This window comes from Pleurodeles waltl, chromosome 5 (genome assembly GCF_031143425.1).
Source record: "Pleurodeles waltl isolate 20211129_DDA chromosome 5, aPleWal1.hap1.20221129, whole genome shotgun sequence".
Lineage (NCBI taxonomy): Eukaryota > Metazoa > Chordata > Amphibia > Caudata > Salamandridae > Pleurodeles > Pleurodeles waltl.
The window spans coordinates 599,507,554-599,521,242 of NC_090444.1; positions in this window are offsets into that span (position 1 = coordinate 599,507,554).

Sequence of the window (13,689 nt, forward strand, 5' to 3'; positions counted from 1 at the left end):
GGAGATGGGCCCAAAATGAGCCCAAAATATGGTTTGGTGCTTGATAAAATAAAAGCTACTTATAAAAGGGAGAGGGTGGCAGCAGAAACGTGTCAATGTCTGGGACCAATGGCAACTGGCTCGAGGACTGGAAGAACAATAACACACAATGGGAGAAGGCTATGGATATCGACAGTCAAGAGGGTCATATGGAGCAGGCCAAAGATCAGATTGCAGTAAAAAATAGGTGTAGCAAGGGACCACACATGCAGGACCAATGAGGGAGAGTTATTATCTACTGTATGCAACACCGCTGTTCATTAATGGTGCGAGGGTGGTGGGCATGTTTATAGGATGTGTTTGTACAATAAAATGAATAAAAAGTCTAAAAAGAACTGCAGCAGTCAGGCTACAATGGTATGCCTGCGGTAATGTTTTTCTTGTCACACTAGCGGATGGCAAATAAGTGCTGCACTCTACAGGTGAGATTTAACTTACTATGCCAAATATGTGTTATCTGCACCATGTGCTATGGCTTATATGAAAGTCAAACAAGCCAATTAGGGGATAGTCAATTTAATCATGTTTTATGGCTTAGAGCACATGCATTGGGGTCTAGACCGCAGTTTCCCAGTGCAAAGAGTCATAAAAAGCAGCATCAGTTTAAAAACAAGGTGGGTGGCCAAGCAAAAAAGGGTCATAATCTCATACTACTCACAAAGGTCCATTCAGAAACTGATACACTGCAGAGGACTAACCTCTGGTGTGAATTAATCTGAAATAATTGCTGAGAAATCACACCCAAAAAACTATTACTGAGCATATGAAGAGGGGAAAGACTCAAAATTCCTCCCCCAAATTTGAGGGGCAAGGGGAAATACTGGGAAGACCACTGACACAATCACAAAAGAGTAAGGTCCTAATTACGAGTTTGGTCATTTTGAGACAGCCAAACTCACTGTGGTGGTCAGACCGCAGCACTCCTGGTGGTCTGACCACCAGATTATGATCCGGGTGGTCGGACTGCCAGGATCATAGACCCCAATGGGTTGGCAGCAGTCGGAATCTTGGTCAGTCTCTGGGGTTGCCGAGTTCGGCACCACCATGCTGATCACTACTCCACTTTCCACCAGCCTTTCCATGGCGGCTGCACCACCATGGAAAGGGTGGTGGAAAGTCGGTGCTGGTTGCCCCCCGGCAGCACCCTCGGAATGCACACTGCCTGCTCTGCAGACAATGCACATTCCGATGGTGGTGTTGTGAGACTTCATTTGCCTCTGCAGTGCCACTGCACTGATTCCACCAGGCTGACCGGAGGAAACATCATAATTGCAATGTTTCGGCTGGGCAGCCTGGTGGAAACATCATAATACGATGAGGGTGAGGCCGCCGCCTTGATGGCAAACTCACCACCTCTGTATTGAGGGTCTTGGCGACAATACCGCAGAGATCGTAATGAGGCCCTCAGTCTGGATCAATTCACAAACGTATCACTTCATACTACTTGAACTGTAACATAAACAAATCATGCTCAAATTACTCCAATCTACATATGTGCTATACAATGGGATGGGACTATTTCCCTCCATGGTATAAAATGTGCACTCATGCCCTGAGTAACCCAACTACAGTAAATGTGCTACTGTGGCCTTATTGTGCCTCATCACGCATGAAATCCTGAGTTGCAATGCAGGCTTAGGTTCGAAATTAACATAGAGGCTCATAGCCTAGCTCTGCACTCATGGAGGGATGCCAAACGCATGGTACAAGACTACTGTCTGTGACTGGCCACAAATTTATTGGTGCAGGATGTATACCATGTTTGTAGTGACTAGTAGCTACACAGGCCTTTTCACCTCTTCAAGGAAAGTAGTGGGATACTGGCAGCCCTTCTAAAGTAAAGATGTGCTCATTTGTCATGACCAGATACTGCACTGACATCCTTGTGTGAATGTTGAGGGAATATGCCAGTATGGTGTGTGGATAAGGACTTCATATTGGTTATGGGTATGTATGTAATGCACTCTGTTACCAGTGTGATCCATTTTAAATCACCCCTAGTTTAATATGGCATATGATTCAAGTTGTTAAACAGCCCCCAGACAATGGAAGTGTATTTGCCTATTTTCATAGAGTGAAAGGTTTAACTCCAGACAAACAATTGTGGAGGGATGGAGACTGGAATGCCATTAGAAACTTTGTGATGCTTTCAGCAAGTGTTTACTGATTAGTGTGTTCCAAGTGCTGCCATTTGGTTCATGGTGGAAGGATGGGGGCGAATCAGCAGCACAACTCTTAGTAATAGAAAAGTTTTTCCGGAGAGCTGGGTCATCTGTTTTCCTTTGAGTGCCCTCCAGGTACAGAGCTTTACCCTTTTATGTATTACATCCATAGGCTTAGTGCATCATGGTCTGTTTTCTCCCTATCCCTAATTCTAACACATATTTCTGTCTTTTAATCAAGTCATATGCAGTGTATTTACATGTGATAGAGGTCCCATGTTGTTTTAGGAGCAGGAATGTATAGTCTGTAGGGTAGCCTGCCTTTTTGTTGTGAACAACTGCATTAGGCAAAAGGACTTCTTTAGCTATGTCTCAAAAGATTGCGATTGAGTGCAGTGATAGGTCGAACTGAAATGAGCATTTTCTCAGCTCATGAACGACATATTTGTTTTTTATTGTTTGATTCTTTTTATGGCCTGTCATGACAGCGCAACTGCTGCCAGACTAATATGTGAGAACGACCAGGAGAGGGGCTTTGGCTCCACCCACATTTTGAGAACCAGAAGTACATAGTGACTAGGCAGAAGTTGCGTTCTTCAACAAGAACGTGTTCACCCTCCATACAACTCTTACCATTTGTTTGTTTACACAGCTGCCTGAGCTTGAACTTTTAGGGCCACACACATGGCATAGTGCTATTATAGTGCCTTAGCTAACTAGATAATTTATGGTGTTTTATGTGGCAGTAGCCCAGATGGAAGGAGGGCAGTCATTAGCCATGGGTTTTTAATTCTATCTTAACAATGCAACAGTTGCCTAACCTTTTAACCTACATCAATATTACTTTACGTTTTGTTGTTTCCAAACACATACACGTCTGTTCCCGTGCTATCTACTTGTAATGCTTCACATTACATTACAAGACCCCTTTAAAGCCATACCTAATGGTTTTTCCAATGTTTCTAATGTTTGTTCAGAGCGGAATAAATATGATGCTAGATAGAGGCTAGATAAGACAACCAAACTTCCTCCATTCAAACTCCTTCCACAGGCTTCTTTCCTTCGGTTCATTACCTGTAGGGGCATTCACCCTTTTCTCTGTGTTATAGTGGCCCTTTTTAAGGGGCAATTGGTGGCAGCTTCTTCAGTTAGGTTGAGCTAGGGATCTAATTTGATCCTATTGCTGTAAGGTCAAATTTTGTCATAGAAAACTGCTAGCCTTTCTCTTGGGTATAATTTGTGTGGTGTTCTAAGCTCCTACTACCAGGTTAGTGAATAGAGAATAAAGGCCCTCATTATGACCTTGGCTCAAGCCAAACCGCCAATGTACCACTCCATCCGCCACGGCGGTAATATCTGCCGGGCTGCAGACTTCAGTCTCCAGGTGGCCGTCACTGTCCCACCCGCGGGATTATGACCCGGCCTACCGCCATGGTTTTCGTGTCTTCCATACCGCCACGAAAGCCATGACTTAGGCACTATCAGTACCAGGGAATTCCTTTCCTGACACTGATAGGGGTCTCCCCGCCTCCTCCCCCTCCCAGAGTCTTCCCCCACCCTCCCCCTCCTGACCCCCCATGACATACACGCACATTCACGCACCAGCATGCACACACATACACACACCCATACACACATTCACCCACGCATTCAGACATACATTAAACAAACACATCCACACACACTGACATAGATTCTAACACACAAGCATTCACACCACACAACTTACACGCACTCACACCCATTCATGCACACACGCATTCCACACGCCACAAACCCGCATGCACGCACACAATCACACATACACACACACACACACACAAAACACCTCGCACTCCCCTCCCCTGTCGGAACACCCGACTTACCTGCTTGCAAGGGTTCCTCTGGCAGGAGACGGGAAGTGATGCTGCTGCCAGCAGCAGCGTCCGCCAGCAGAACACACCGCCAGGCCGTATCATGTATCATGATATGGTCAGCGGCGGTCTACTGGCGTGACGCTGCTGCTGGCAGCAGCGCTACCTTACCACCGTCTTCCGCCATGACCATAGCCGGAATTCCACCAGCCTTCTGGCAGAATTCCAGCTACCGTCATAACATGGCGGATGGTAGGTAGCCGCAGTGACGGTGTTTTGGCGGCCGTTGCCGCAGTGGTAGGCAGTCATTACCGCCAATGTCATAATGAGGGCTAAAGTTTGTAAACAGTGCCCAAGATTTGAGAAGCACAACATATGCCCATCTGCTGTTCATCTCATGCATGTTCACTCACATCCTCTATAGTTCCTGTCCCAGGAGTCTGATAGTCCTCTAGCTTTTTAAACATGTTTTGTCAGCAAGTAAACAAACATAGATTACATGTTCAGGAGGATGCCACGTCAGCAAATAAACAAAAACAGTATTTTAAAGGTTACATATTACGGATAATTAGGTTTCTGAGTCAGCAACTTATTAGAAGAAAAAGCCTACTATGGAAAGCAGAGGCATGTAGGCCGAGGATCATGATACAGTAGCAGCTCCTGAAGTGTGGTATGACCATAACAAGCTGAGTTCATGAGACAACAGTGGAGATAGAAAGGGTGGGCTGGGGAGTAGGGATTGTAGGAGGGTGAGGTTCAAGAGCAGTGGGTAGATGGCAAAGGGGGCAACCTTTGTGAAGGTACAGGGTCCCGCTCAATAGGGGCCCTGAGTGGAGCCTGGCTATCCTCTCTTATAATTAGAGCCCTTTTAGGCAGGCATATGGGGAACAATACAGGGACGGAGGGGAACCTTTAGGTCAGTGCCCAGACAGAAGGACGGTGACAGTTGGTAGTCCCAAAGTGGGGCAATAGGGTGGCGGCAAAGGCCGCTGGCTTCTTTCCTATGTAGCGATGTCGCTTCGGCCTCTGCACAGGATGCCATTGCAGCCCTCCAGGCCGTGCTACAGGGGTAGGGTTGAGCTTTTCCAGGGCATTGTCTTTGCACGTTTCGCCAAGGCAAGAGCTAAAGCAGTGAGGTGGGGGCCCTGTTGGATATTAGGATAGTAGGATGATAGTCCTCTAGTGATGTACATCTCCCTGACTCTGTGGTCTCATCTATGATCCCTGCCTACAACTTTAGCCCTACTTGCAGGTTATTAAAAGGGTACACATTCAAGTGTTTAATTAATTTATTACTGATTGTCAAGTCAGTAACATTAAGAGGAACACATCTCTGTCAACTGAGCAGGTTCTGTTTTTACAGCACATTCATGACCGTCCATTTCGGCTATATGGGCACATGTGTTAATTGTTCTTGGCACACATAGGAACAAGAAGGGATAAGGAACAGTAATGCTTTCATCGGATTTCTCTTCAATCCCTATCTCTTTGTTTTCGTGCGATAATGGGAATAAAAAGCATTTTCCACTTTAAGTGGGAAAAGGGTGGAACGCATTTATGTTTTACTGCGTTAAGGGTCATGACGATTTGCTTTAATTATATATTCTCTTGATAAATGCAACCAGTCCTGACGAATTTTGACCAGCACTGTGGCGCCCGAGGTACACTTTTTTTAATTTAAGATTTTAATACATAATAAAGTGTATGTGTCTGAGAGTGTGTGCATTTTTAGTGTAGTGCTGCTTACTTGTTCAACTTTTCAAAGCTCAAAGCGTGAGCATTTCTTGAAAGAGAAAGACATGTGCCCAATATTTTCTTTATCATTTTTTGCAGTTAATTCACCTGATCTTTACTTGGTTTCTTACACAAACTAATGTCAGAGATCAGCGCTATATTTAGTTGTTCAAAAACTGAATATTTGTCGAAGCTTTTATGAGGTGTTTAAAACAACATACGTATTTAACTTATTTTTTAAAGTAACCTGACAATAACAGGCACTGAGTGTTAATGAACTCTATCGGTATGGTTTGCAATGTAGTCATGTCAGCTATTCTCGCATTTAAAACGAGGACACCGACAATTGAGTAGAATATACTTGTCAAAAAATTCAAATCAGCAGTGTACCTAGTACACCTTGCAAATGCCCCTAGGCAAACGCCAATTATAAATTGAAAGAGAGAGGTAAAGTATACTTTGTGCACCGAACTAAATCTAAGAGATAGCAGGTTACTGTGCAGGGCCTTTTCTTACTGAAACAGGAGCATCTTTAACAGGCAGTACTGTGGACAGAACAGCATGGTGTGTTTATATGATTTAGATAAAACTGGATTGCAGAAACCAGGACGTGATGGAAAAAATACTAGACGTCACACTGTAAAATTCATTTTAGGTCTCACACTTTGGGGAGATGAGCTTTTTCCACATTCACATGAATTCTGATCAGGTGCTGAGTGTACGTAGATGTTCAGGTTCCCAGGCCAGTAACCTACGTATCTATGGACCAGTTCTTCACAAGAATGTGTTCTAAATGATTTTTGGCAGCATTGGTCAACAATTAACTTATTTGTTTCAGGGATTTAGAGGTGCTGGACCACTGAAAGCGCTTCTCAGAATTCCTTTGTATTCGGTTGTGTTTGCTCAAAATGAGTATTCACAAAAGTAATGATTGGTGGTGGTACTGTAACCTGCTGGTACATCTGGCGATAATAGGCTAAATGAGTAATTATATATGTAGCGTTGTGATTCCTTTAAATGCCTGAGATCAAACGTAGTGATCATACTGGAGGGCTGCACTTCCTGGTGGCCTGCCTAGACTTGTGTAACTTTTAGGACAGGATGAGCTAAAGAGAGTTGGGGTCTTAAAATGTGCTGGAAAATTATGTGATCTGTGAAAAGCACTTAGCTGTATTTAATGGTGAGCCACCTAGAGAGGATCTTTGCCTCTTTCCCCTAGCCTGTTAAAGGAATGAATTGTGGTCCACAAGCAGTTTCGCTCTGGATTCCCCCCACCAAAAAACAATGGTGCATAGTGTGTGTTAATTTGAGTCTGTAACAGGTACCAAAGTTCATCACGTACGTCGGATTCCAAGCACATGTATTATGTTTTCTCTGCACGAAATGGTAACAAGATCTGAGAACTTTAGAGGAGGCTGATTGGGGACTTGCCAAAATGGGCCCAAAGTCCTAGTAATACCAATATGTTTCTAGGAATATTTCCACAAAGTGTATTGTAGACCAGAAAGACTCTGGGGAATGAAAAGGAATCGAAAGCCAAATTGCCTTTGATGAAAATTTTAAACTTGTATATTTTTCCATACGCTATGTGAGTACTAGCCTCAAATTTACAGTGCAGTTTGACAAATAGAGGGTAGACCTATCACACCTGAGCCCAAATTAGATATGCTGGGGATATCGGAGGATTGGGCTGGACCCAGAGACCCATGACTATTAGTATCAATGGGCATAATGGTAGCAAAAAGAGACATTGCACGAAACTGGAGATCTGATAGAGAGCCCAGTATTAGTAAATAGATATGAGGCTTGGGCTATTGTGCTAAGTTGGAGGAGTTTGCCTTCAGGGCTTGTGAATGTCCAAAGAAGCACGAGAACATTTGGGGTCTGTGGTGGGCGAAGTTCCAAGGTGGCCTACCGAACAGTATTTAGATGGCTACCAGGTTACTGGAAAAATACATTATGGATTTAATGTAATTTCCTAGGCAATGTACTACTTCTTGAACTGCTGTACTATCGCTGTAATATGCATCATATTAATACTGTCAAAGCAGTAAAAAGAACTGTGAGAAATTGCATGGAGTGGGTAGTTACTGGTTTAAGGAAAACACAGCTGTGATGGGTGAAATGCATGCAAAAGTCCCAGACACTTGCAGCTGTCTAGAGTAACATTCAGCGGCGGCTCCTCCTCAATGGCAGAGGAGCGTCGCCCCGGCTGGCTCAGAGCCAGCAGCAGAAAAATAAAACAATACTTAACTGTTGTTTTATTTTTCTGCTGCTGGCTGAGACAGCCTGTGCAGGGATGGGTGGGGCTGGGCCATGGGACTGGGAGGAGGGAGTGAGTACACTTAAATAAGCATGTCTCTTTGGCCAGCCGTTCTAGGTTTTGGATTTCTCCAACTCAACTGTATTTGACAGCCAGGTTGGAGAAACAGCATAGACTCCCTGTGCCTGAGCGAGCGGCAAACCAGCCCCACCTAGCCCACGCTGCTTGCCTGCTTGGCCATAGCGTGGGGATTGCAGAGGGAGTCTTTGGGACCAGGTAGCCGAGGAGCACGAGGCAGCTGGCAGCACCAGGTAGGTGTTTTTTAATACTTATTGTTATTAAACCAGTCCTGCAGAGCGCTCCCCCCACCCCACATGCTCAACTCACACTGCTTCCGCACCCCTGTCAACTACCCCACCACTTTTACTTTGTGTTGGCCCCACTGCTTACACTTCAGTCCATTATTTTCGCCTAGTATGCTACTTCAGAGACAGCCATATGCAAATCACTCTTGGTCCTGCTCCAAAAGGAACAGTTCAACCTGAATGGTAATTTTACAATAAACAGTTCCTAACTATATAGGTTCTTCAGTACCATTTGTGTCATCTTGTGAAGCTATCATTTTACCCTTTTCAGTAGACCTGAATTTGCGATAATCTTCATAAGCAAGGATGTATGCGGGCAATAGATACGATTATAGATTAGATAAGATCTACAGATAACATTTTCCCCCTTCCCAGCAATCTGTCTATATTTTGGGTCTGATATTCTGGATGAATTGGATTATTAACAGTGCTCCATTGTTCCTGAGCTGATTATCGAGCAAAGGAGTGTTAGTTTCAATAGAGTCAAAGGTTTTGTGACAACTTTAGGCTTTGACCAACTACACTGTGGTATTTGTAGTGTGTTGTGGATTATTGTGGTGTTATGTAATGTTGATTTGCGCCTATTAAGGGTCTTAGTTATTGTGATTTTGTCATATTTTTGAGAGTAGATTGTTTGACCTCATTATTGTGTTCAAGCGTTTTAATCAAATTTGGTTAGCGATTTGAAGAACATGCACAGAAGATGCATGTACATAAACAATCAATAATGGCAATTTGTTACTTCTATGAGTGCTGTCAGAATGCAGCATACATAGAAGTAGCAAATCATCATTATTTAATGATTAATCATTAGCGGCATTTTGGTCTTTCTATGTGGAGAAATAAAATTATTTCTCCTTGTTGTGCCACTCTAACTCCACCCCAAGGGGGGTATTATTTTTTTGTGCTGCCTCAGGTTTACAATTTCTCGTAAATCTGGAGCAGTGTGAAAAGCAATGGGTGTTGCGTGGAAACGCCCACAGCAACACCCATTACATGCCCCTCTGCCACAGAAAATTGCTTCAGGGAGCCCATATTCACAGGGAGGTGTTAAGCCATGTAATGCGGCTTAACGCCACCTTGTAAATATGGCAAAGTTCAGAACACCACCAGAGCGCTACTAAAAGTGACGCTCTTGTGGTGCAAGGACCTCATAAATGAGGCCTCAGATGTTTAGGCCCCCAAGAATGCATAGGTTAGAGTATAGTTTTATAAAGTTTGAAACTGTGTCTAGAGATGTGTCTGGGAATGTTGCATTGCTAGTTGGTAATCTGCAAAGGAGGAGGAAGTTAATGGAGAAAGTTGGTGTAGGGTTGCATCGGGGGAAAACAGCCTCACAACCTTGCATTGAAAAGTCGTCCGTTTTGGAGACATTTATTGTTAGCTTGAATATAACACCTAGTCCACCTCCTCTTTTGCCTATATGGTTTTGTGTGATAGTTTGATAGCCTGGAGGAATGGCTTTATGCAACACTAGTGCCAACGTTGATTCAGTTATGAAGAGTAAGTCAGATTGTGTGTCAGTGAGTAGGTTGTAGATGTGGTGTTTATTTTTAGAGACCAATTGAGAATTTATTAGTAGGCAGTTTAGAGATTGTGTTTTGGTGGTGGTGTGACTTTGTTTTTGAATTTGTGGCAGGTGTGTCATGGAGTGGCCTGTAACAATTGTTTGGTTGTGTGTTTTTGGTAAAAATAAGAGGAGGGTGTTGGGGGATGATATGATGGAATGCTGATATTGTCATGATAACAAGGGGTCTGATAGGAGAAAGTAGAGAATAGAGCTGGTGTTTACTATGATTAGGGAGTGTGTGTTTTGATGCATTAAAGTTATGTAGAAAGTGGCTTTGAGTTGTGTTGGTGATGTGTTGATTTGTTAGTGGTATAGGACACAGATGTGTTTTGTGTGAGAATGAAGGTGACATAGTGCTGTAGTTAGGATAGAATGGTTTATAGGTGTTGTTTGTAAGGTTTTGTATTGGTTGTTGAGACATTAAAATCTGTATATGGTTTGTTTGTGGTTATTGAGTAGAATGCCTTTGCTGATATCATGTGGAGGTGTTTGTGGATGCGGCTGCCTTAAGGAGGATGCTGGTAAAGGAAAAATTGGGTAGCTCCTCTGTCCTCGACGCCTGGGCTAAGACGCCCTAAGTCATAGGCTTAAATAGCCCTATTTACCAATAGAACCCTAGCCCTAACCCTAACCAATCATAAAACCCGAGATCCTATGGGAGCCCTGGTCCCGGTAACCAATCACAGCACCAGCCCTTACAGCCAATTAAAAGTCAAACCCTAAGCCCAAAGTCCAATAGAAAGCCTAGCCCTAACAGCCAAGCAGAACTTAAACCCTAAGACCACTAGAAACACTAGACCTAGTAGCCAATCGGAACTCAAACCCTAAACACTTGGTCCAATAGAAACCCTAGCCCTATCAACCAATCAGAAACCTGAGTCCAAACAGCCAATCAGAACACAGATCCTAAACCATCAGTCCATTACCATCCGTAGCCTTAGCAACTAATCAGAGCACAAGATCAACAACCAGTAAAAACTTATATAAGGGGCAAGAGACCTTAAGCACAGGCTGCTGCTGGAGGGGGCGGGTAGTTGCTGCTCTATTCAGAATCTCCTTGGATACAGACAGGCTCAAATCACACTTTCTAGGTTCCTGGTTTCACCTCTTCAGGTAAGCCCCAGCTCTGAAGCCACCAAAATACTGCTTTTCACACACTTAAAATAATCACTTTTTTTTAGCCAGATGTGATAACTACACTACTTACACTTTCGAAGACAGTTCAAATCATAAAGCACATTAAGCAGAATGAATCCTCTGAGTACAAAGAGAGAAGTGAGGATATTTCTGGGAATGGTGAACCGTGGATTACAAATTTGTCCCTGATTGCAAAGCCTTTACTGAGGCTTAATCACAGGAATATAAAAAACTGATGCCATTTTAATGACGAATACAAGAGTAGCTGCCTCGAGCACAGAGGTAAACTCTCTAGTGCACCCTATTTAGAAATGCCAAAATCTGAGAATTATTTCTACCTATTTTGTCATGAAAGAAAATGGTGTGCATTGTCAATACTTCCTCAAAAGTATAAGAAAATTAAATGGCATGTATTGTACTTCTCTGTCAAGGGATTGTGGTGGGTTACACACTCATGGTGTTAGTTCTTCATACAGTTGAAATTTTGCTGGCTCATACTTCAACTCAGTGTCTAGCAATCAGCCAACTAAGTATGAGCAAACTATCCTAGTGGCAGACAAAATGTCAATCAGGAGATGTAATAACTTGAATCCTGCAACATCTGTGCCCATTGAAAATAATCATAATGAAGATTATGATCATGATTTAAAGATGTAACAGAATTATGTACCAAATCAAAGGCCAGACACAAAAAAGGTGCCATTTTAACTGACTGATTTTATTTTAATTGTGGATGCTTCTTGTCTGAGAGACTATCATGGAACACTGAGAGCCGTACTTGCAGTCTGCAACATATTGAATATCAGGAAGCATCATACTTGAATAATGTAACTTCAGCCCAAGTGGCAGAACTGATTGTTTATTCAGGAGCATGCTGATTAGCTAATAATCTGAGTGTGCCAATTGGCCAGCCAGTATGGTTTTGGAGTGATTCATTATTTTGGACAATTGTGGTCACAAAGGGGTTTTATGACATCTTCTGTCACCACCAGGAGATTTCGGTTGTCAGGTGCGCTGCTCATAAAAGAAGAACCCCTATGATTACTTTTGGTAATGGGTATGCTAATGCGGGAGCAAAATACTGTGATCTTGAATCTGTTACAGCTATTTCAAAAGGGAACACATAATGTAAAATTCTAAATGACAATGTAAATTACAATGCAAATTGCTTCTTGTTAACTCCAGTTCACACATTGAGTGAGCTCAAGGACGAGGCACCAGAAGATGAAAAAAAGAAGTGGGAAACAGCAGGCTGTACACAAGCTGACATTGTGTTGATTGGTTGATGTACGCTGTATCTCTCAAGTGAATTCGACAACACCATTAGTCTGGATACTGGGCGGTTGTGAGGAAAGTGTAAATTGTGTCTAGAGCCAAGGTGGAAAGGTCCATGTCAGGTGATCCTTGTGACAAACTCTGCTGTGAAATGTGGAGGCTTGCCACAGTGGCTCCAGGTATCTCACATGAAGAAAGTAAAGACTGCAGATGAAGAAGTGGTGACAACAACTGAATCACAATGTCAAGCTCATGTTCATTGTGTAGATCCAGAGGAAGGTGTTGCAGGTGATGATCTAAAACAGCAAGAACAATAAGAAACAGAGATTCAAGCTCAAGAACAAAGAATGAAGCTGAAAATGTGAACCTCCATAATCCCCAGTACAAATCAGTTTGCTGTAGAAAGAGAGAGTCAAAATGTTTCTGTGAGAAAGTGCATCGTTATTGAGACTGATGGTAGCACACCCCAAGTTATAATGTCATTATTCTTGTTAAGTCTAGAACGGGTTTAGGTAATTTAAAACTGAGCCTAGCTCTGGTTGCTAGGGCACAGAGCAGACATGCTTAACTTAAGAAAATGTGTAACGCACTTAGAAGTACCAAAGCATTTAAATAAATCATAAACACAACATAGTAAAATTCCAAACCCTTTATCAAAATAGATAACATTTAATGAACAGGAGGATACCAAAAGAACAATCATTCAATGAGGGGAACGAGAGACATGAATTTTTTAATGACATTTTAGCGCTAAAAAAACAAAGCATCAACCGTGGGCAACTGGTCGTGTTAGCCCAGGACAGGGTAAGATTTGATGCTAACTGCGATGAAGCGTGGGTCAAATACAAGGCCAGGTAGGTTTCAGTCAAGGAGTTACCATTGGACTTTAAAAGTTTTGTGGAGAAAAGGTGGTCATCAACAAATCATTGTCGGGGCAAGCTGGATTTAAAGCAGGTTTAAAAAAATGGCAGACTCCTGGTTGGTGGTGGTCTACGAATGTTGGTAAGCTCCAATTGGACGAAGTCTGAGTTATTGTCTAGGAAGGCCTCAACATCGATCGACTTTGGCTCAGTGTTGCTCTCTATGAAGCCTTCTAAGCTCAGACTTATAAACTTTTCTAGAAGTCAGATCACGTTCAGCGAGGCAGAGTAGCAAGTTGGATTTGACCAGTAATTCAAACTGGAAAGCTTTGGCTCAACAGGAGTCCCAATCCTTCTCTGGTTCTTCAGATGGAAAGTTGTTAAACAGTTTCTAAGGCCCTGTTTTTTCAGTTTGGAAAGAAGGAGCACAC